The sequence below is a fragment of the Herpailurus yagouaroundi genome, unplaced genomic scaffold (genome assembly GCF_014898765.1).
Source record: "Herpailurus yagouaroundi ecotype Mexico unplaced genomic scaffold, PumYag 192, whole genome shotgun sequence".
NCBI lineage: Eukaryota > Metazoa > Chordata > Mammalia > Carnivora > Felidae > Herpailurus > Herpailurus yagouaroundi.
Genome location: NW_024412423.1, coordinates 12,259,142 through 12,283,909, shown reverse-complemented (window position 1 = coordinate 12,283,909; position 24,768 = coordinate 12,259,142). Strand labels below are relative to the sequence as shown.

General features: G+C 43.2%; 1 long non-coding RNA gene across 1 annotated transcript in view; it reads left to right on the top strand.

Moving 5' to 3' along the window:
• LOC121010618 (uncharacterized) overlaps positions 1-24,768 on the top strand; it is a 281,707-nt gene that overhangs the window by 152,693 nt on the left and 104,246 nt on the right. Inside the window, exon 2 of the long non-coding RNA XR_005781288.1 lies at positions 21,668-21,744. This is a non-coding gene — a long non-coding RNA (uncharacterized LOC121010618). The remainder of the gene's footprint in view (positions 1-21,667; positions 21,745-24,768) is intronic.

The following is a 24,768-nucleotide window of genomic DNA, read 5'->3' as shown; positions in this document are numbered from 1 at the left end:
TGTTATGTAAGAGCGTATAACTTTGTGAGAACATTCCTAAAGTTGCTAAATGCATGATGGACCGGGGATTAGTCTGCATTTCCATGTTTTATTCTATGCCATTTGATTATAGTAGCTTCCGTATATGCGTGTGGTGCTGGGAAATCCGTTGTATGCCTTACGTTGTATCAGTGCTTCCGGGTTCAGGCAAGTAAACCGGTCGTTACCTGCTACAGGAAGCAATTTTGGCTGACAAAGCAAACTGTTGTTTGAGGAGATGAGTTTCTATCCTGGGAGGCGACCTGGACGCTGGAGAAAAAATAAATATGGAAGAACTTAAATTTAGGTGCAAGTTGCCTTATCTGAGACACAGCGTTACTCTTTCAGAGTGGCTGAGAATTAAGGGCTTGATAGTAAAGCATGGTCTGTCTGTAGAAGCATGATTGACATGTAGTACCCTTTGAATTTCATCGTTGGATGTGTCTTTAAGGTTTTTAGGCACACAGAATGTGTGGTCAACGTGCAGCGTCTTGGAAATGGCATTAGAAAGGGTACTGACCTGAACGCAGGAATCACTTAACTCCTCGTGGAACATTTACTCCAGTGACAAGTTTTATGTCATGTGTTGCATCAATGTTAAGTCAGGGGGCGTGGGGAACTTCAGAGAAGTGAAGTGCAGGCAACTATGAGTGAAGCAGTTTTCTCCTCTAAAGATGATGGCTCCCCGAGACTCAAATACAGAGAACAAACTGAGGGTTGCTGGCACGGTGTTGGGTGGGGGGATGGGCTCAATGGACGATTAGCATTATGGAGGGCACTTGTTGGGATGAGCACTGGGTATTACATGTAAGCGAGGAGTCACTAAAATTTACTCCTGAAGCCATTACTACACGACAGGTTAACTAACTTGGATTTAAATGAAGTTAAAAAAATAAATTAATTAATAAATAAAACATGATGTTGTTTCGTTTGACTTAATGACCTCACCGTGTCAGGCATGTCTGAATTTCTAAATTGTTAACGCATAGGTTGGCACACTTACTGAAAATAGAGAATTAAAATCAAATCACATCATGTGGTCAGTATTTTCTTTGTTTCCTCCCTAGAAATGTACTCCAAATGCAGCGCATGTGTGTGCGTATGCGTGGCTATTAGGAAATATAATTATTTGCCCCATTATCTTTTCCTCTAAAAACTCCTTTTCCTTTTCTGGTTAACAGTGCAGAATTGATGTGGGAGAGGCCTGGCTCTGGGGTCAATCTGTTGCATAATTTGGATAAAATGGACCTTTTCGACAGATAGGTGGATGTCTGCTCATCTGCCTTACCTCCAGGGGGGTTACTGGGGAGCCCTTTCACTGGAGATGTTTCATTTTCTTGAGTTTTATTCAGGAGTCAATCTTGGCTTATATGGATTCCCTGCTAAGGTGGAGCTATGGCCTTGGGGTTTACTCCGGACGAGTTACAGTATTTTAGGCTTTGCTTTTGGCTCTGAACAAGATTGCTGGGGCAGTCCCCAGAGACTCTGAAGTCCTAGAAGGATTTGGGAGGGGTTTCAACTTAAACTTACACGTTAACATACAAATCAGAGGGCTTTCTGCTATATGGTGAACATTAAGATGATTCTTCCCAGACAGATGATTGTCTGTAAACTCTGAAAATGATTGTCTGTCCAGAAGCCCAGAGTCAGAGGAAAGTCAGAGCAATCTCCATACTAATCACTAACATTCCCTAAATTCCAGTTACATCTCCCTCTTCCCCCACCCTCACTCACACACACACACACACACACACACACACACACACACACACACACACTCTGTGCAGCCTGTGCTTCACATAATCCCAAAAGCCAAGAGAGATTCGGAGAGGCAACCTGTCTAACATCATACTGCCCTGAGTTGTTGAGCTGGGATTCACGTCCAGGTCTTGCTGATTGAAAAGTCCAGATTTTTCCATTACTCCACACTCTATCTCAGGACATCTTGAAAAGGGAATTTTGAAGTCATCTAAGAAATCGTTTATCCCAAATCCTCCCTTCACTTCAAAGTAATGGAAAATGCAAGCCCTGCCCAGTGTCTCAGAGAGCAAACTCTAGACTCCAAAATGCTAAGCCTCAATTTAGTATCCTTTTACGTAGTGTGTGATTCATGCAAAATTTCAGAAAAAATGGAATTTTTCTTGCACAATAATTACTTTCTAAGCTGCTGTTTTCTAAGCTCCACAGTTGCCTTAACACGCAGCAGTTCTGTTCCAAGATTAATAGGAAATACAACCGAATGCAATTAAAATTATTATCACTCTCAGTGTGTGCGATTAAAAACCCACCCAACATTATGCATGCATCATTGGTGATTTTGCCCTTGGGATAATGGGAAGATCATTCAGATTGGAGAATGTCAGGCTCAGAAAGGGTCTCCCAGAAGCGTCATGCAAAATTGCACCTTGTGTAGGGAAGGAAGAGAGGCCCAGGAAGCTCATCCCTTAACGTCACATGAGGAGTTAGGACTGAAGTGTACCCTTTGATCTTCCGATTCTGTCTCCCGCCCCTGTCACCACATCACCTTTCTTACCTTTTACTAAATTTACTTGTTTTTATCTCTGCACAGCCACCTCTAAACCAAACAAAACACACGCACACTAAGGGGGAAAAAAATGATACTGAATAAAAAAAGATAAACCGTAGGGAAATACAGATACGGTTCACGTGCTGGCTCTAAATCTCAGTGCAATATGATTGCTGACCCCTGTTTCCCTTAGTGGAGAGTTGACCGAGAGAAAAGCCTCATATTAGAGATGTTCCCTGAACTTGCTTCTGGCTTTCCGGCTTCTCTTTTCAGTATCCAAGAAACAGTGACCGGTATTAATAACTGGATCTCAGGCTTGCTTGCTTGCTTTTTTTTTTTTTTTTTTTTTTTTTTTAATTTAGTTTTTATTTCCACCAGTTGCGGTTAAGGCATTTTCTTTTCACATTAAAAGAAAAAAACCCTCTAGCGTGATAAAGCGGTCTGAAAACGTTATTTTAAGAAGGATGCCTAAACCTAACCCTTTATTTTCCAAACACCCTGTCCTTCCTTCTGCAGGCATCATACACATTAAATCTTACATGCCCCGTCTTTCACAGGACATGTCACTTTTTTTTTTTTTTTTTTTTTTTTTAAATCTTCGCTTCTTTCTTTAGGAGAAAAGGGATCCTAACAGCTTTGTCTCACCTAAAGGAGGTCTTCACGAACCTTACTAATAAGTAGTAGTTATTGATTACCGTGAATGATGACTGAGTCCTTTCTGCATCAACGGCATTTATCTTCCTTAGGGGTGAGCATCTTCAAAAGGCGAATTACCCGCCCCCCATTCTCGGCTGAATTACTTTTTGTTAAGAAAGAAAGTCCACACCTCTGCACACAGGCGTTCACCCCGCTGAAGACCTGGTTGTACTTCATCCCACGAGGGCTCCTCAGCCCTCCTCTGACCCGGATCCTGCCACCTCCAGCCCTGGCCGCCACGTTTCCCTTTGTCCTGCCTGTCATTTTCTCCAGACTCTTATTATCTGCAATACGAAATGCTGTGCGCTGATAGATATTGGCAGAACCTGGTTAGAATTCATTTCGCATCGCCTGCCCTTACTTCAAAGGAACAAAGGTTTTCTTTTCTTTTTTTTTTCCCCCCCTTTCTTTCTTTTTTCCTTTTTTTTTTTTTTTTTTTAATCCTAAGAACAGAAAACCAAGTTATCTTTGTGGTGTTACGCGTGAAACTGGGTCTTTGTTTGAAAAGCAACATCTGATGTTTCCTCTCTTTTCAACTCAAACAACTGGGCCCTTCCGTGTTACGTATCCCCGGTACCCCAGCTTTGGGATTTTATCATGTCAGGAGCTGCTGACAGCTGACACACTGGTGTGTGAAGAGCAATGCCTTCTCCTCGCAAAATTCCTGAGCCTGCAAGGCACAGAAAAGGCCTCTGTCTACAACAGGGAGAGGATGTTTGCCTCCATTCTCTTCTGTTTTCATGCACCTGGAATTTATTGCAGGGTATGGTGGCTCCCTCCATCCCCGAGCAGAGCATTTGTCTAGTACCCTCTGCTTCTCCGGGGCCGCGTAGGTGCTGGAAATGGCCACCCACTTGGGCTGCCCCAGTCCCAATCCATTTCCAGCCAATTCTGTATCCCAGGAGTTCAGCCTGTAAATAATAATTGAAAGTGTAACATTTGATAAAAACATCAAACCCCCAACACGTAACAGCTAAAACGTTCAAGCAAAGTATTCTGTACTGATCGGTAGGCGCGGGTTGAAATACGCGTCTCAGTGTGGGGCAGGATACTCGGCACAGACTTTTGCCTCGCCCTCTTGTTAGTGTGGTACGGTGCCTTCGTGTGGGTCAGTGGTTACAGTGCTAATGTCTAGCACATAGGAAGTGTGGACTTGCTTATCACCATCTGTCATTTAAAGAGATCCTATACGAACTCCACTGCTGTCGGCCTCATAAAAGGCTTAGTTTTTATCCTCAGCTTCTGGACAGAGCTAGGAAAGAAACATTCTTGAGGCATTTTTGATGGAGCCATTTTTGCCCCCTTCGTCCAGGAAAAAGATGGCCGTCTGCCCAGATACACTGGCCACGTTGGACGTCACGTCCATGCCACCGTGTCATCGAGCCAGGGCTGGACCTTCTTGAGGACGGCGCGATTCCCTGTTGATCGCTTGCTTTACGTTTGATGCTATGCAAAGCCGCGTGTGAAATCCTTGAAGCCAAACAAACAAACAAAATAAATAACAGGCTGCACTTAACGTGCTTACAGAATTATAGGGTTTTGAGAGATGGCCTGGTATCCTGCTAGAAGCCATAAAAATACCCCAGCTGTTACATAGTGTGCAGGAAATATATTGGTTTTACATTTTATAATTTCAAACTCTGTTGTCAACAGGCAACTTATGTTACTTTATATTCCACTCATCACAACCCGCCGTAATTCCTCATGGCAGAGCAAAGTAAAATATATTCCTCTGTGCTGACACTACTTATTGTTTTTTGTCTCCTATAAATGATTTGTGGCCCTGCTTTGAATTTGGGAAGGAAAGTGCATTTCCAGAAGCTTTTATAAGAAACAGCACATTCTTCAGCACAGGAGACTCAGTCTCTTAGGAAACAGGAAAAGGCCATTTGGCTCTTCCTCACGAGCCATTTGTGTTTTCTCCCGTTTCTTTCTGGCAGGGTCCTTCACGCCTCTCTTTTCAGAGAAATTCATCAAGCAGCTGTTGAATGTATTAATCCCTTGCCTTTGTGACCATCAGCCTGCCTCTTCCTCAGGTAATCATTGAAAAGCCCTCTCTACAGCATCCTCATAAGGCCCAGGTCAGAGTATCTCTTTCATTTTCATTTCATTGTCAATTCAAAGGCTGTCAGGCGGTAATTGTCAAGAGCGTAAGAGGAGTTGACACCATTGTCCAGGAACCTCAAAAAGATTAGGAGCTCCTCTGTCCACTGGTTGTGAACATCCTACCCAAACGTTGGCTATCCAAGTCATAAAGGAGGCCAGAATGGTTTTTTTTTTAAGGTTTATTTTTATTTAGTTTGAGAGAGATGCAGAAAGCAAGCAGGAGAGGGGCAGAGAGAGAACGCCACAGAATCCCAAGCAGGCTCCCCGCTTTGAGCACGGAGCTGGACGCGGGCCTTGAACTCACAGTGGGATCATGACCTGAGCAGAATTCAAGAGCTGACGCTTCACTGACTCAGCCACCCAGGCACCCCCAGACGTTTTTCTTAAGAGGAGATTTGTACTTCTCGTGTTGAGATGTTAATCTTCATGGAACTTTTTTGTGTTGTTGTTGTTGTTGCTGCTGAGTCCTGAAGTCGTAACCTGTTTTGATAGCGATGTCTACCCCCAGTCCTTCGGGTTTGTGTTGAAGGTAGGGATTGAAAATGGTGTTGTGGATTGTGGCTTGCAGGGGGCAGGCAGGGGGTCTGTCTGCTTCATGGGGCTGCTCTGATCGTCTCCAGAGATCCCCTGTGAAGCGGAGAACCCCGCTTTCTCAAAATGGTTCGAAGTCAAGCCAGCCCTGTGTAAGCCAACTTCGTTGCTATTTGGGGCACTCGTGTTTATCTAAAGAAATAAAACCTTACGACCAAAGAGGTAATCACACAGACAGCCACCCCCATTAGTAATAAAATTATGAATCACCATTAAAGTTTGCACCGGAAAAACATTTTTGAGTTTCCTTCGAATGACATGCGTTGTTTTAAGCTTTTTGCAAATTTGGTTAATCCTCCATCAATTCCATAATGTGGGTATTATTGTTGGCCCCAGTTTTACAGATTAGGAGGTGAGGCCCACAGAAGATCAGTAACTTGCTGGAGACCTCCCAGCTAGTCGTAGCCGAGTGGGGATTTAAACCCCTGCCCTGGATCCAGTGACTTACACTTCTCCCACATGGTTTCTGTGGTCATTCCTTTGCACTTTGCAGATCACCTACCGTATTTTGCTTATTTCCTGGAATTTCCCAGTAAGTAGCTCCTTATTTTTTCACATCTTCATTTTTGATAGCAAACTTGTAAGTGTACTTGTAAACAGGGTGGACGGCCTTTCTACCTGAAGCTGAGGGGTGCTGTATTTAGAAATAGAAACAAAAGTGGCCGTTCCCTCTTAGTGTGCTGGAGGGCGGGGGCGGGCTTTGAGAGGGGCGAGGAGAGTCAGATTTATCAACCAGGGGAGGCAGGGGCGCCTGGGTGGCTCAGTCGGTTAAGCGGCCGACTTGGGCTCAGGTCATGATCTCGCGGTCCATGAGTTCGAGCCCCGCGTCGGGCTCTGTGCTGACAGCTCAGAGCCTGGAGCCTGTTGCGGATTCTGTGTCTCCCTCTCTCTGACCCTCCCCTGTTCATGCTCTGTCTCTCTCTGTCTCAAAAATAAATAAAAAACAAAACAAAACAAAAAACCTTATCAACCAAGGGAGGTGAGGCTGTAGGAATGTCAAAGAAACAATAGAGAGGCACTGGCTCCCATTCATGGTGCCTTTACCAAACCCTCCATCCACCTTGTCTGTTTTAAATCTGCATTACAAGTGTTTGGGCTGTGTGTATTTCCCTCATTCTAAAACTAGGGAAAGTGAGGCGTTTTTTTACACGGCAGTAATTATCCGGTTTCACACCCAGGTCCTTCTGCCAGCAGAGCCTATCTGTCCCCCTCTCCCCGTAGTGCCACATTGCCAGCAGCTAGAAAAGAACCCACAGAGACATCCCCCCTCCCCCCACAAATACTCCCAGGTTCACCTTGCAGAAAGATTGCAAGCCTGAGAATTTGGTTTAAAATGCATTGAAGAAATGTCGTGCAGTATGCGGTAGCCTTAAATCTCCTGGGTGGGGAGTTATTTAGTTGTCTTCTCAAGGGAACATGTTCAAATTTATTTCATTAATCTGAGGTAAGCAGCTCATATTTTCACACACCCTCATTTCCATTCACTCAGCTGCACTGAAGCAGGTTTCCGTGGTTGGCTTCTTCATTGTTCGGGAGAGATTTCATCAACTAATTGAAAAGAACACATCTCTGTCCTCAGCAGAGCTAAATACATACAACAATTTCACCACCAACGCCAGACACATTATCAGTGTCCTGATCTTTGGCCTTTGATACTTTCAAGAGATGTCCCAGGGGAAATCTTTCGCTGGAATGTTAATCTGTTGCTTCTCTGACCTTCTACACATGTACCACATTATTATTACAACCCACATGCTTCTCTTTTCACGCTGTCATTTTGACAATAGAACCATCGGGCAATTCATCTTTGGACTGGAGAGCGAGAACAAAGTGCATACCAGTAAGTGAAATCAGATTGGCTAATGGTATTGTTTAAATGCAATAACATTTCTCTTCCGAAATCCACCCAGATTTCAAATGATATGTCATTCCTGAGGGGGATGTTCCGCAACAATTAGCTACCGGTGATTCATCACAGGGTCCCAGGGTGGGGATTTCTTTTTAACTTTTTTTTCTGAACATGCTTTGGAAACATAAATTAGTCCCCGAATTGGATCGGTGTGGATTTATCACTCAAGTTTCCTGTCTTTACCTTCTTTCTTCTTTCATCTGGCAGATGTTTGTTTCATCTTCAGATTTACTGAAAGCAGTGTGGGGATCTGAGAGCATTTAGCAATACTGAAAAGCCATTTCTTTTAAGCCTCGCCTCGAATGTCAAATGTCACCTCCTCAGAGAGGACTTCTTTTGACCACCCCGCATGGAATAAACCTCACTCCTATCAGTATCTATCCTCTTTGTCCTGCTTTATTCATTTTATTCATTTATTTATTTTTTACAACACCTATCATCAGCTGTCCTAGGATGTGTTTATTCACTGTTTCCCACAGCCAGAAATGAGTTCCGTGAGCACAGGGGTGGGGTGGGGGCTTGGCGATCTACCCATTGCAATCTTCATTAGGGCTGAGACAGTGCCTGACTCCTAATAGGGGATCCAAAGAGTAGAATTTGTCAAGTGATAGAGAATCTTCCACCATAGAGCAGACAGACAGAGGCACAGAATCTGCAAATATCAGTGATAGCCGCGAATCGTTTCTCTGTTCCGGCTTTCTAATGAAAGCACAGGAAAGAATATGACACACAAATGATTGCTTGTTTGTAGCCCAACCTTATCAACTGAAGCTTTTGAAAAATATGCTGTTGGAAGGCTCTAGTCTGTTTTGTTTTATAGGTTCCTTTGCTGTACTGGCCATCGTTTTCAAACATATAGTAACCAAGGTTTATCTGCAGACATTTTTCATGTTAGATGCCAGGAAGTTGTGAAACTGTTCTGGAAAGAGCTTTTATTTATATTCTTGAGATATTATGTGTAATCATAATAACTGAAGAGTCTTCTAAGGTTGGAGCATGAGTGTGTGTGTGTGTGTGTGTGTGTGTGTGTACAATTTCACCATCAAGCCCCTCCCTTGTTACCATCCAGAGGCCTGTGAATTGACCTTCTGTGTCACTGCTGTCCATTTGCAGACAGACAACCCATAAAAGCTAACACTGTAAGCCCTATTTACATAGGCTCATGGGATATTATTTGTTTTTGCAGGGTGCCTTGGTACCCTGAAAGAGTTCGTTCCCCTTCCAAAATTAACAAACTTACAAGTAACAGTTTTTGCAAAGGAAGTAGGGAATGCTTCGGGATGTAGTTAGGTGGGAAGAGTGTAAAGGATTCACCTTCCTTGGATCTTCCATAAACCATAGTTATTTTCTTTCCCTACTGAGAAAATGATCACTCTTCCTTTGTAGATGGGATAATTACTACATTGGCATAATAACAATTAAGGAGAGTTGCCATGGGAATGTATTGTGTAATCCTAAAGTGGTGGAGAAAATGGGCCAGTGAAGGAGTCCCTAACAGGTGCAACTTTTGATAGCTGATTATAATATTTCAAATAATATTCCATTCCTCTATCCACACACCTACCTCCCTACCCATTCTCTTCATCTCTTTCCCAAAACGCTCCCTACACTCTCCTCAAAATATTTGCTTCAACTTCTCATCAAGATTAACGTCAGATTCTTACTCTCACCGACTAGAGGCAGTTAGAAACAAGGGAAGGTAAAGAACGTCAGGAAAGGCAGGAAGGAGACAGGAACTGTGAATTGTATTTAAAAATGTCATCTTCTTAAATACAGGATAAAATGCCTGGGGGAGGCAGAGAAAAGACGGTTCAAAACCACTGTCCATTAGAGATCAGGCAGCTTCCGACAGCGCTCTTGAGGTTGGTGAAACATGTATCCTGGTCGGTAATAGAAAGGAAGCAAATCTTGTGCCTCAGTTCAGATCATCAGTCTCAAGAAAGGAAAGGTGAATGCTGAAGAGTGACGAGAATTCTGGGCCCTTCCAACGCTCCTGGAGGAAACGTCACACTCATTTGGACTTTATCACAGGGAACCGTGAGGGTAACAGCAGTTTCTTTGAACGTGGAATTAGGCGACCCGGTTGCTGCTTTCAAAGAATGTCAGTGGGAGCAAGAAATGAACACGGAAGACCAAAACCTCAGCCGCAGGGACTTTTCTTTTCAAGCAGGAGGTTGTTGTGTCCTTTCAAATCCAGCTACAATATATACTTTGCAGGGTTATTGCGTTTAGTCTTGATTGTTCACTCCCTCTAAAGAAATCTGTAAAAGTGTAATGACAAATTCTGGAGCTGCTTAGACCTGCATGGAAAGCTCCTGATTTCTAATTCATCTCAATGGAGATTGAATTGTCCAGATCATCTTTTCATTCAAGGAAGACAGAAATGAAAGAAGGTTGGTTTGAATTAGTTCTTCTGCAGGGAGGAACTGAAATTCACAATTTAGTGTGTCCTTCAACTTTTAGTTCACGTGTCCGCTTTTGTTTTATGCTCAACAAAACGCATGAGATGAAAAATATTTCCAGAACAAATAAAACAGCCTTTAAAATTTGCCCTTTTGGGGCACCTGGGTGGCTCCGTTGGTTAAGCGTCCAATTTTGGCTCAGGGCACGATCTCACAGTTCGTGGGTTTGAGCCCCATGCGGGCTCTGTGCTGACAGCTCAGGGCCTGGAGCCTGCTTCCGATTCTGTGTCTTCCTCTCTCTCTGCCCTGCCCCTATTCATGCAGGTGCGCGCTCACTCTCGCTCTCTCTCAAAAATAAAATAACATTAAAAAAATTTTTTTATTTGGTGCTTTTGTATGAGCCCCTGAGGAAGTTGGAAAGACAGAAGTAAGATCACAGTGCAATAAAAAAAATTAATGCTCTGAATTATTAATTTATTCAGTATACATTAAGATGTTTTTCAGTTATTTATGTATTTTGAGAGAGAGAGAGAAAGAACATAATTGGGGTAGGGGCAGAGAAAAGGAGAGACGGAATCCCAAGCAGGTTCCACACCATCAACACAGAACCCAATATGGGACTCGAACTCATGAACCCTGAGATCATGACCTGAGTCGAGATCAAGAGTCAGACACTCAACTGACTGCACCACCCATGCATCCCTAGTTGGTACATATTAATTAAGCACCTCCTGTATGTCAGGCATGGTTCTCGATTCCTATCACAGGTATGCTGATCAGCCATTTGGCAATTATCTGGGCCACTGTTTACCCTGTAAGGGCTGCACAGTCCACGCCAAGTGTGATCCCTTAACATAGACTCTGGATCTCGCTCCCCAGCACACTCTTAAGGGGCTGTATCAGGTTTTTTTTGTGCGTGCTGTAACGCATTATCACAAACTACACACATTTTACTGCAGTTCTGCAGGTCACAGGACTGAAATGGATCTTAGGGGACTAAAGTTAAAGTGCCCACGAAGCTGTTCCCTTCTGGAGACTGCAGAAGAGAGACTGTTCACATTCCTTGGCTTCTGGCCACATCACTCTGACCTCTGCTTCTGTGGTCATGTCCCCGCTGACTCTGACCCTTCTCCCTCCCTCTTGTAGGGACCCTTGTGATTACGTCACTCACCTTGATAATCTAAGATAATCTTCCCATTTTAAGTTCCGTAACTTAGTTCCTATCTGCAAAATCCCTTTTGCCACATAAGGGAACGTATTCACAGGTTCCCAGGGTTAGAACATGGACAGTATTGAGGGGCCAGTATTCTCCTTACTCCAGGGATTAAACACCGTGATTGATTTTTCCATTTCTTGTTTCATATTCAGCCTCATCCATCTCTCGCTTTCAGGACAGCTTTTGGCCCACTCGAAACAGCCCTCAACCCTCCCAACCGCAATTATTTCTTCACAGAAACTGCTCCTTGCGAGGTCACCTAGATTCTTCCCACTGCAATATTAACTTGAGGCACAATCTTTCTTAATATGTAAGGGTAATGCATTGATGACCATTCCTGCCTCCTTTTTAATAACAATCAGGCAGCTCTCATTATTTAGTGTTTACTAAGCTTCAGGCACTAAGCTGAACACTTTATACACATTAATCCACTGGATCTTTTCCACAGCCCCTTGAATCACACCAGGGCTTGGTTCCTCAGGTGCTATCTAGAACTTCCTAGCCTCTGTGTCTGACTCCTGCCTTTTCTGCCAAGTGATAAATCTAGACAACTCACTGGCCCCTGGGTGTCTTCCTGGGTTGCCTAACACTCATCTAATCCTTAACCAACAGAAATGCTACCGCTCACCTGTGACCAGGCAGAAACAAGGCCATCACCTCAGATTTCTCCTTCTGTCCCCACATCCCAGATGCCTGCATGTCCTGTTGATTCCATGTGCTAACTATCCCTTGAACCCATCTCCTCATCTCCAGTTTGAAGGCTTCCACCTTAGTTTTGGCTTGCCTTGACTCCTGTTGTCTTGTGTCGCTTACTGAACTAGCTTCCCAGTGACGTTGCACCTTGATGGTTCCCCTTTGGCTGTGTTCCAGTTTTTGCGAATTTGTTTTGTACCTGGTCTCCAGAGTAATCTTAGGAACATGTCACTCTCATCCCGTCATTTCCATACTTAAAAATCTATAGTTCTTCTTCTCGTTTCAAGTCTTGCCTTCTCCTTTCTCTGTACCTCTTTTCCATTTGTTCACTCTGTTCCACATATCCTCGCCATTTTCCCCTCACCTTCCCCCTGTCCCAGGAGACCCAGGACTAAAGGCATCAACTTAGGAATAAATGAATGAGCATTTGGACAATTTTTTCATACTCAGTAAAAAATAAAAACAATTTTGAGGTGAATTTTTTTTTTGATAATTGGAAAATTTGACATAACAGCACCGGGAAAGGTTTGGCAAGCACGCAAGTGCTGAGGTTGTTTAAGGGCATGTGACTTGGTTTTCCTTTTCTGAAAATCATTTTGTTAATATATAACAAGACCGTTAACGATGTACATTTGACCTTGTATTTCTATTTCTGTGAATTTATGCTAATACTCAAGCACTAAGTATCCAACTAAAGATTATATTCTTGAATATAAATCTTCCTTTTCAAGAATATTTCGGCTTTATTCATTAGGAGAAATGTAGAGACATGTCCAACAAAAACCAAATGATTAAAAAATGAAGATACACTCCGATATGCTAGGATATTTTGTACCCATAAGAAATCGTGTTTTCTAAGGTGGTTTAGTCGGTTAAATTTCCAACTTCACCTCAGGTTATGATATCACACTTCGCGGGTTCGAGCCCCACATTGGGCTCTATGCTGCCAGCTCAGAGCCTGGAGCCTGCTTTGGATTCTGTGTCTCCCTCTCTCTCTGCCCCTCCCCTGCTCGTGCTGTCTGTCTGTCTGTCTGTCTCTCTCTCTCTCAAAAATAGACATCAAGGGGCGCCTGGGTGGCGCAGTCGGTTAAGCGTCCGACTTCAGCCAGGTCACGATCTCGCGCTCCGTGAGTTCGAGCCCCGCGTCGGGCTCTGGGCTGATGGCTCAGAGCCTGGAGCCTGTTTCCGATTCTGTGTCTCCCTCACTCTCTGCCCCTCCCCCGTTCATGCTCTGTCTCTCTCTGTCCCAAAAATAAATAAACGTTGAAAAAAAAAATTAAAAAAAAAATAGACATCAAAAATTTTTTCTAAAGCATAGCATCAGAAAATATTCATAATACAATTTTAAATGCAAAAAGTAGAATTTTTTATCCCATAAAATACATACATATATATATACACACACACAAACACACGCACACACACACACACACACACACACACACACTAGGAAACAAGCCAAATAAATCCAGTAGGTCAGTGTGTTAACCTAATTTATTTTATTACAGATTTGCATTGGCTTCAAGTACTTTTTATATACTTTAGGTTTCCTTTACAGGTTTAGGGATGGGGGATGGATGAACAGACAGAACACAGAGGGGCTTTAGGGCCATAAAAATATGCTCTGTATGAAACTCTCATGGTGGTCACATACCATCACACATTTATCCAAACCCATGGGATGTACACCAAGAGTGAACCGTAATGTAAACTCCAGACTTTGAGGTGATTATGACGTGTCAGTGAAGATTCATCATTCATAACACAGGTGCACTTGTGGTAGGCCGGTGTTCCATGTGTGGAAAGGCTACGCATGTGTTGGGGTTGGGGGTCCGTGGGAAATCTCCGTGCGTACCTCTCCTTGTGGCTGCGAACCTAAAGCTACTCTTGAAAAGTCGAGTCTTTAAAACACTCCTTTCTCTTTATACTTCTCCGCATGTGAGCATGGCCTCTGGAGACAAAGGGTCTGGATTCAGATTCTTTTCCTAGTTTCCTTTCTTACTTGCTGTGTGACCACAAGCAAGTCACATCACCTCCCTAAAACTCCATTTTCCCATCTGTAAATGGGAAAATGTAGAAAAATGGGTATGTAATGTTTATGTAATATAACTCCTAAAGATCGTAGTATAGCGTCTGACACAGTGTAAGTGCTCACTTGACTTCCAGCATGGCCACTCACAGGCTGTGAGACCACGTAGGAAGTTACTTAGCTTCTGTGAATCTTGACGAGTCCTTCTGGAGTGAATGCGAGGTGCACAGTCCATATACCTTGGTCAGTCAGTGGTAGATATGAATGACAATTAGTGCAAGGGTTTAGAGCTTGGGTTTCGGCATCAAAAGTCGACTTATCAGGGGTCAAACTCTGGTGTTGCTTCGTACTCTTTCTAAAACAGGCAGTCAATCAGTCAATCAGTCAATGCAGTGTGTTTTAGCTTCAGGTTTTTGGTCCTGAATGGATACAGTATCTCTTCTGGAAGGGGATTGTGAAGATAAAATGAATATTGTATAAATGTATGTAGTTATTAGCCTGGTGCCTGAATAAGTCCTTAAAACCTCTGGTTAGTCTTGAAATGACTGAATGAAACCAAATTAACTTGATGTAAAATTTTCATGATGTTTCTTAGTGAATTATAAATGACAGAGAGAATTCATAATTGATGATGAATTGGAGGTTAGCCAAACAACAAAACATGTCCTAGAATAAAAGTGAGGAAATAAATCTATAAGCTTAGAGAAGTTACTAGTAAAGAGTTGGGGGGGGGGCGCCCCCCCCCAGTCTAAAGCATCACTCATTATAGTGAAAAGCGTGGATTATTTGATAAAAACATATCTAGCAAGTGGCCTCTCCAGGTCAACACTACTTTTAAGCACTTCCCATTTATGGATTGCCTCCCACAACAAAGATGCTGAAAAACTCATCCCATGGATCTCCTTTCTCAAGGTTGACGTGAGACATGCGGTTGCTCTGGAGAGACTAATGAATTGGCACCTCCTATATCGTAGTTTCATTTGTACACCCTTGTTATAGGGAAGCCAGAAGAGACTGATTTTTTTTTTCATTAAACCCAAACTGTATATAAAAACAGTCTCTTCCTAACTTCACGAGCTGCAGAAAGGTGACCAAAACAAAAACAAGACCAAAAGAAACCCCAAAATATATTTTCCCCATTTTCTGTAGTTTTCTCAAATTTTTTTTTTTTTTCAGTATTCTGGGTGAGACGATATCTTAGGAGGCAAATTAAAGGATTTAACATTTAGATAATCAGATTAAATCGCTTATTTTTGGTAAGCAAAACAACATGTATTATTGATTTTTGAACTCAACTGACAGGATGCTCATGTGACACTCACAAAAGTGCTCAAAACAGACAGCTTGACACCAGTGAGGAGTTAACCCAATTTACATTTAGCCAATTTATTCCAGCGATGTTTCAGTTCCCCTTTTCGATCTCCATCCTCGGTGGATACCCAGCTTGCCTTCCCATTAATTTGGCTTTGAATTCTACTCTAAAATCTGTGGGTTGTTGAAACAGGATGAACACATATTCCAGGGATGTGACTCTTCTAGGGAAAGTAATTCGGAAGATAACACTTCACAGGAAGTTCCTGCCATTGGCTGATCAAACGGTGCTGTGGGTTAATTGGCAGGAAGGCATTGGAGATGCAGTGACTTTTATGGTAAGCACAGTAATTAGGCTACGTTGCTTGCCCCTCCACTGAGCACTGAGATGGAATCCACTGATTTCCGTGGTGTTTTCTTTCTTCCTCCCAAAGCTGAGTAGCTGAGTAGCATAATCTTCCCAAATGGAGGAAGAATATTCCTCATTCTTCGGACCACGTGCACTTAGGTCGGCCTTGTCTCCTTGGACAGCTTTGCGTTGCCAAGGTGGTTGGGGGTAGGAAGGAGAGGTTTGATGTAAATTTCTCTGATGAAGGATGCCTGAGACCGAATATGTTCAGCTTAGAAGGAAACTACGTCACTAGATAGATCTTCCTGTTACACTTTTTGAAATATTTAATAAGAGAATTATTTCCCCAAGGCTAAGTGCCTATACACTACTCCTCTGAATGAATGTGCCCCCTCACCTCCATCGTTCAGACACAGGGGGGAAAATCGGGTTCAGAAGATTTCGTGCTCGTATGTTTCCCACAGTGGAGATTGGGAAGGAAAGTGGAAAGGAAGTGACAACCCTCTAAAACCTGTTTCCTGGGGCGCCTGGGTGGCGCAGTCGGTTAAGCGTCCGACTTCAGCCAGGTCACGATCTCGCGGTCCGTGAGTTCGAGCCCCACGTTAGGCTCTGGGCTGATGGCTCAGAGCCTGGAGCCTGTTTCCCATTCTGTGTCTCCCTCTCTCTCTGCCCCTCCCCCGTTCATGCTCTGTCTCTCTCTATCCCAAAAATAAATAAACGTTGAAAAAAAAAATTTTTTAAACCTGTTTCCTAATGCCCTGAACTGTTGTAACTCACTCTGCTCTGAGCTGAGGTTAGTACTCAACAGTCTTTTGTTGCTCAGGGAGATTCACCATCTTAAAGGGGAAAAAAAATGAGATTAACACTGGTTGTACAAAAGAAGTAACAGGCGCTGGAAAGTCAACTGAATTATACACATTTTACACTAGCAGATTTTCCACGGTCTGGTCTGACTCCGTTTTAAAATCCTCATTTCTAAAGAACCTTTCTGCTTTTCAAACCAGTATGTCAGTTAATATGATCTTGATTTACCATTAATTGTCAGCTAGCCCTGGAACTCTTACCCTGTGACCCGGTTTGGGGAAACAGTTGACTGAGGGAGCATCACCGAGAGCTGCAATTAACAGATCAGGGTCAGTAAGCCTCCGCAGTGTCTGTTCTTTCTTTGTGAACTTAGTCTCGATTTTTTGAGAGTGAATTTGTTTTCATTCTTTTTACTTCTTGATACTTTCAGGACTGGGGCAAGGTGCTGTGACTACGAAACGTACAAGATCTGTTTTCTAGAAAGCCTCTTCCAGGGGTAAGAGAAGAAAAAATGTGTACCTGGAGACTACATTCTAGGAGACAATCTCTTACCAGACAGAAAGGATGAATAAGATAGAGACGTTGGGTGCTTTCATGTGGTTGTGTGATTTCTCTCCCAGTCTGAACAACTGAGGCTCTGCTGGTAGGAAGCAAAATTTTCTCTTTTGTGTCTTTGCTAACTGATGCTGCTATAGGATTTGCTTTCTCGGCTTCTCTGCAGGGCACTTGTGTCCAGCTGGTCCATCCCATGCAGTGCTGCCTTTCTGTGGACTTTCCGGTACCCACCCCGCTCCCACACCACCATCACTACCCCTCCTTCTGTGCTCCCCCATCTCACACCGGTCCTGCCCCTGCTCTGGGAAGGAATCTGGGATCCAGCCAAAGTTGCTCTTTGTTCATTCCTGGATCAGCTCCCCTGAACTGATGCTCAGGGCTCTATAGTTCACCCTTGGGATGAGAAGGTGAGCCATCTTTTCACATGACCAGAAAGACCCCCGTTCTTCTCCAGAGAGAACTTGACTAACGGAGTTGCCTGAAAGGTATCTGTTTGAACATGACTTCTGTGACCCTAGGTCTCTTAACAAAGTAGGGTGGGGGACTGCTCAACTCCTCCTAAATAACTCATAACGACTCATCTCTTTTTTCTTAGCTCTGTATTTAATCCTTCAAGGAAGGGATATTAGCATCATAAAGTTATTATGGGAAAACCATGGTCCCTGAAACCAGATCTACCTGTGGCAGATGATATTTTCAAAGTGGCCGCAAAAAGAGCTTCTGTCCCACGTGTTCTTCTAAAATCTTTCCCCCTCCCCATAAAGAGGTGGAGCCTAGCTACCCTGTCCATCATACTCATCAGATTGTCCCTTGCTTATAACCAAGAGAATGGATGAAAGTGGCTCAATAATTTCTGAGGCCAGGCCCTAAAAGACAGTGGTACTTCTGCCTTGTTTGCTGGAATACTAATTCTTGAGCCGTTCTTACACCATGTGAGCAATCTGACAACCTTGAGGTTTCATGCTGTTAGGGAATCCAACAGCCTGTGCAGAAAGATCCCACGGGCAAGGCCCTGAGCCTGTGTGAAGAGAGGGAGATGCCAGACCTCCACTCTTCCAGTTCCGGACAAAACTTGGCTATAAACACAAGAACAGGGGCGCCTGGGTGGCGCAGTCGGTTAAGCGTCCGACTTCAGCCAGGTCACGATCTCGCGGTCCGGGAGTTCGAGCCCCGCGTCGGGCTCTGGGCTGATGGCTCAGAGCCTGGAGCCTGTTTCCGATTCTGTGTCTCCCTCTCTCTCTGCCCCTCCCCGGTTCATGCTCTGTCTCTCTCTGTCCCAAAAATAAATAAACGTTGAAAAAAAAAAATTTAAACACAAGAACAGCAACCATGCCAGCTTAGCCCGTCCAGGATTTCTGATCCACAGAAACCACGAGAGATAAGAAAGTGATGGTCATCATTTTAAAACACTAAGTTTTAGAATGATTCATTATGCGGCAATAGCCAAGGCCTATGTTAGCTCGCACTGCCATGAAAAGCAACACGGATCGGATGGCGTAAATGGCAGAAATTTATTTTCTCACGGGTTTGGGGGCTGGAAGTCCAAGATCGAGTTTCTGGCCCATTTAGTGCCACGTGAGGGCTCTCTTTCTGGCTTGTGGATGGCTGCCATCTCACAGTGTCCTCACATGGCCTTTTCTCAGTGTGTGTGCATGGTGCGGGAGGGGGAGGAAGGGGAGAAGGGAAGGGAGGGGAAGGGAAGGGAAGGAAGGAAGACGCTTAAGACCTCATTTAACATTACCTCTTTAGAGATCTCTTCTCCAAATACAGCCCCCCCCCTTCCGGGGTTGAAGCTTCAACATACGAATTTGGGGGAGAACCCAACATTCAGCCCACAACAGTATCTGAGTTCAGATGACACTCTACCACTGTAAAATATACTCAGACTGAGCAACTGTTCACTGGTAGGAGAGAACATGCTAGATAGTCGTTTGCCACTTCCTGGCTCGGCCAGAAAAAAAGGTTTTTTTGGTTTTTTTTTTTTTTTCCCCTTTCCTAAGCAGGGAGAAAAAGGACAGTCTGCTCTTCTGAGGTGGTAGAACTCGCTGTTTCAAAGCACAGAGGGAAAAAAAGAAAACTATATAGGACAGAGGGTTCTTTTTATTTTCTTTTCAAAGTGGGAGAGTGTAAGTGTGTGTGTGTGTGTGTGTGTGTGTGTGTGTGTAGAGTGTGCCTGAGGGGTGTGTGTATGTGAGTGTATGTGTATGTATAGTGTGTGTGATTGAAAAGGAAACACATAAATACAAATACATGCAACACATGTCTTTAAGACATAGAGGTAACTGTGTTCCGTCCCTTTCCTCTGGAAAAAGCAGTTCATATAAGCACCCACATTTAGAGCCTGAAGGACAAAATTTGGGAAGTCCGAGAGTTTTGTGTCTAAGATAAGTGTTCTCCCATATCTTTTCTTAGAGCAGTTAAGTGCTGGACCCGTTCACTGTAACATGTCACAGCAGGTTGTATTTTTTTCTTCGGCCGTGAATCCGTATTATTAAAAACACAAGACAGAGTGTGAGAGAGAGATAAGTAAACTTTGGGGGGTGATGGATATGTTTATTATAAACATATTATCTTGGTAATAAACATTATTTGATGATAGGATCACAGGTCTCTGCATATGTCCAAATTAAATTAACAGGATCGGTTTTTTGTTTTGTTTTTTGTATATCAGTTATATATCAATGAAGCTGCTAAGGAAGAAGCCAATCAGTATTTCAAAAATCATTTTCCTTTTTTTTAAAATATGAAATCTACTATCAAATTGGTTTCCAGACAACACCCGCTGCTCATCCCAACAGGTGCCCTCCTCAATACCCATTCAAAAATCATTTTCCTATTTCATGTACACGTTAAATCCTGTCCCGTCAGGATGATTTTTGTTTCTAATTTCCCCTTCAATTCCATGGAGTAAAAAAGCATGTTACAGAGTGATACGTAGGACCCCTTAATGGTGTATACAAATTTAGCTACTCACTGAAACAACTACAATTTGTGCATACCAGAAAACTCCACAGAGTTGAATAACCAATAAAGCAAAGTAGCTGGTCAGTTGGGTTGCTTAAGGTCAAGAGATCTCTTCATCTTCTGAATATCCAGGTTCCCATTTGTCAGATAGAAAAATGCTTTCTACTCCCTTCATTCTTTCTATGGAGGAAGAGTTTAAGAAATTACAGAAGGAACTTTCAACCACTTCGTTCCAACAGACTACACAAACAAAATGTTTTAACGCTACTCAATGACCAAACGATAGATGGTTAAGACTTTCATATGATCGGTTAGAATCAATCTAGTGAACTAGATTTATCTCTATCTAATTTTTTTTATGTTTATTTATATTTGAGGGAAAGAGAGAGAGAGAGACAGAATGCAAGTGGGGGAGGGGCAGAGAGAGAGGGAGACACAGAATCCGAAGCAGGCTCCAGGCTCCGAGCTGTCAGCACAGAGCCCAGCACAGAGTCCAACACGGGGCTCGAACTCACAGACCACGAGATCATGACCTGAGCTGAAGTCAGATGGTTAACTGACTGAGACACCCAGGTGTCCCTAGATTTATCTGTATTTAATCATTCATTTTAGTTCATGGTCAAATGAAGAATGAAAAAAAGAAGGAAAACTTTAAAAATAAACAGTAGTTAAGAGAATGAAAAGACAAAAGAGTAGGAGCAAATATTGGGAAGAAAATCCGATAAAGGACTGTTATCCAAAATACACAAAGAACTCTTAGCGAGGAATAACAAGAAAGTGACCAATCCCATTTAAAAGGGGGCAGAAGATCTGAGCAGACGCCTCACCAACAGTGATTCACAAATGGCAAGCAGCGTGTGAAAAGATATGTTGTGCTTAGGGAATTAGAAATGAAAACAACAATGAGATACCCGTAGACGCCTATTAAGATGGTTAAAAGAGCATTTGACATACGGACAACACCAGATGCTGGAGATGATGCGGGAATCAGAAAGTCATATTTATGTTCGTGGGAATGCAGAATCCAATAGCCGCTCTGGAAGACAGTGTGACAGTTTCTTACAAAAGTAAACATACCATACGATCAATCAGTCACGCTCCTGGGTTTTTACACCAGTGAGTTGAAAACCTCTATCCACCTAGAAGCTCTGCTCAAAATTGCCACAAGATGACCTCTGTTAGGTCTCTAGGTAAATAAATGAAGTAAAATAAATGAAGAGGAAGGGGCTACAAACTGTATGCTTCCAACTGTATGGCATTTTGGAAAAGGTGTAACTATGGAGACCATGAAATGCCTGGTGGTTGCCAGGGATTGGTGAACAGAGAGGGACGAATAGGCAGAGCACAGAGGGTCTTTAGGGGAGTGAGGCTATTCCGTATGATACAACAGTGGTGGGTATATGTCGTTATACATTTGTCAAAACCTGCAGAATGCATAACAAGTGAACCATAGGATAAACTATATAGACTTTGGGTGATAATGATGTGTCATTGCAGGTTTGTGAGCCGTAACGAATGTACCCTCCAGTGGGGAATATTGATAGTCGGGGAGGCTGTGCATGGAGGGGGCGGAGGTAAGTGAAAAATCTTTGTACTTCATTCTCAGTTTTTCTCTGAACCTAAAACTGCTTTTAAAGTAGCATCTATTAAAGTGACGGAGCGACACCAGCCCTATTCCTAATTGCCTTGTTCATTCCAACGGCTGACTTCTTGGAAGTAGGATGTAGGACTGTCATTATCAGCCTCACACGAAAACAAAAGAAGGAAGCATCATTTCCTGAACACAAGGTGTTCTCATTTCCTCTCCCCAAAAAGTGCATCGCGAATTTCAGTGTTTCCAACTTTTTCAAGAGGCTCACATCACCCTCTCTCTAAAGGAGATGCTCAAAACGCTTGCCCTGATTGGGGCATTCAAGTCTTTTTTGTTTGTTTGTTTTTGTTTTTATTTATTTTTGAAGGAGAGAGAGAGAGAGCATGAGCGGGGCAGGAGCAGAGAGAGAGGGAGACACAGAATTCAAAGCAGGTTCCAGGCTCTAAGCTGTCAGCACAGAGCCCGATGGGGGGCTCGAACCCACAAACTGTGAGATCATGACCTGAGCTGAAGCCAGACGGTAAACCGACTGAGCCACCCAGGCGCCCTTGGGGCATTCATTTCTTGATTTCAGCTCAAGTCATGATGCCAGGGTCATTGGATCGAGCCCCACATTAGGCTCTGCGCAGAGCATGGAGCCTGCTTAAGATTCTCTCTCTGTTTCCCCCGACCCTCTCCCCCACTCCTGCTCTTTCTCTAAAATAATAATAATAATAATAATAATAATAATAATAATAATAAACAGTTTCCCTGATTAAGTCTTTAATATGGAGTCCTATGTTTTAGCTGCTATTATATTTCATAGAAGTAATCATGGTGGAGTGAGGCAAGGAAGAATAAAGGTAGACCCATGAATTAGTGGAGTTACCAGCAGGTGGCCAGTTTAATCCAAGCTGTTCGCTTTAGAATAAGCTGAGAACCACAGAGTCTTCAATTACGATGGCACAATTTGCTTCAACATGGTACTCAGCCATAAAAAAGAACGCGATCTTGCCATCCTGCAAGAACACGAATGGACCTAGAGGGTATGATGCTAGGTGGAATAAGTCAAAAGAAGACAAATACCCTATGATTTCACCAATAAGTGGAATGTAAAAACCGAAACAAACACATTGAAAAAGAAGCAAAAACCAAAAAAGAAAAACCCAGACTCTTAAATGTAGAAAACAAATTGGTGGTTGACAGAGGGGAGGTGGGCGAGGAGATGGGGAAAACAGGTGAAGGGGATGAAGCGAACACTTATCACGATGAACACTGAGTAATGTGTAGAGTTGTTGAATCACTATATTATACACCTGAATCCTGTCTCTTTTTGTATGGACATAATTTATTGTCAAAGTATTTTCCCTGCAACACTCAGTGCTCATCCCAAGTGCCCTCCTCATTGCCCATCACTCACTTTCCCCTCTCCCCTGCCCCTCCCCCCATCAACCCTCAGTTTGTTCTCTGTATTTAAGAGTCTCTTATGGTCTGCCTCCCTCTCTGTTTATAACTGTTTTCCCCCTTCCCTTCCCCCCATGGTCTTCTGTTAAGTTTCTCAAGGTCCATATATGAGTGAAAACATGGTATCTGTCTTTCTCTGATTGACGTATTTCACTTAGTGTAATACGCTCCGCTTCATCTACATTGCTGCAAATGGCCATATTTTATCCTTTCTCATTGCCCAGTACTATTGCATGGTATATATAAACCACATCTTCTTTACCCGTTTGTCAGTTGTTAGACATTTAGGCTCTATCCATCATTTGGCTATTGTTGAAAGCTCTGCTATAAACATTGGGGTACACGTGCCCCTATGCATCAGCATTCCTGTATCCCTTGGGTAAATTCCTAGCAGTGCTCTTGCTGGGCCATAGGGTAGATCTAGTTTTCATTTTTTGAGGAACCTCCACACTGTTTTCCAGAGCGGCTGCACCAGTTTGCATTCCCACCAACAGTGCAGGAGGGTTCCTGTTTCTCCACATCCTCGCCAGCATCTATAGTCTCCTGATTTATCCATTGTAGGCACTCTGACCGGCATGAGGTGGTATCTCAGTGTGGTTCTGATTTGTATTTCCCTGATGAGGAGCGACGCTGAGCATCTTTTCATGTGCCTGTTGGCCATCTGGGTGTCTTCTTTAGAAAACTGTCTATTCATGTCTTCTGCCCATTTCTTCACTGGATTCTTTGTTTTTTGGATGTGGAGTTTGGTGAGTTCTTTATAGATTTTGGATACTAGTCCTTTATCTGATACGTCATTTGCCAATATCTTTTCCCATTTCGTCGGTTGCCTTTTAGTTTTGTTGATTGTTTCCTTTGTAGTGCAGAAGCTTTTTATCTTGATCAGGCCCCAGCAGTTCACTTTTGCTTTTAAGTCCCTTGCCTTTGGAGATGTGTCGAGTAAGAAATTGTTGTGGCTGAGGTCAAAGAGATTGTTACTTGTTTCTCCTATAGGGTTTTGATGGTTTCCTATCTCACATTTAGGTTTTTCATCCATTTTGAGTTTATTTTCGTGTATGGTGTAAGAAAGTGGTCTAGTTTCGTTCTTCTAGATGTTCCTGTCCACTTTTCCCAGCACCATTTGTTACAGAGACTGTCTTTTTTTCCATTGGATACTCTTTCCTGCTTTGTCAAAGATTAGTTGGCCATACATTTGTGGGTCCAGGTCTGGGTTCTGTATTCTATTCCATTGGTCTATGTGTCTGTTTTTGTGCCAGTACCATACCTGAAACTAAAACAACATGGCATGTTAATTATACTCGAATGAAAAATTTTTAAAAATAAATAAAATTTTAAAGAGTTCAAGGCTATTTTATGAAAGAATACTCTAGGGGCGCCTGGGTGGCGCAGTCGGTTAAGCGTCCGACTTCAGCCAGGTCACGATCTCGCGGTCCGTGAGTTCGAGCCCCGCGTCGGGCTCTGGGCTGATGGCTCAGAGCCTGGAGCCTGTTTCCGATTCTGTGTCTCCCTCTCTCTCTGCCCCTCGCCCGTTCATGCTCTGTCTCTCTCTGTCCCAAAAATAAATAAA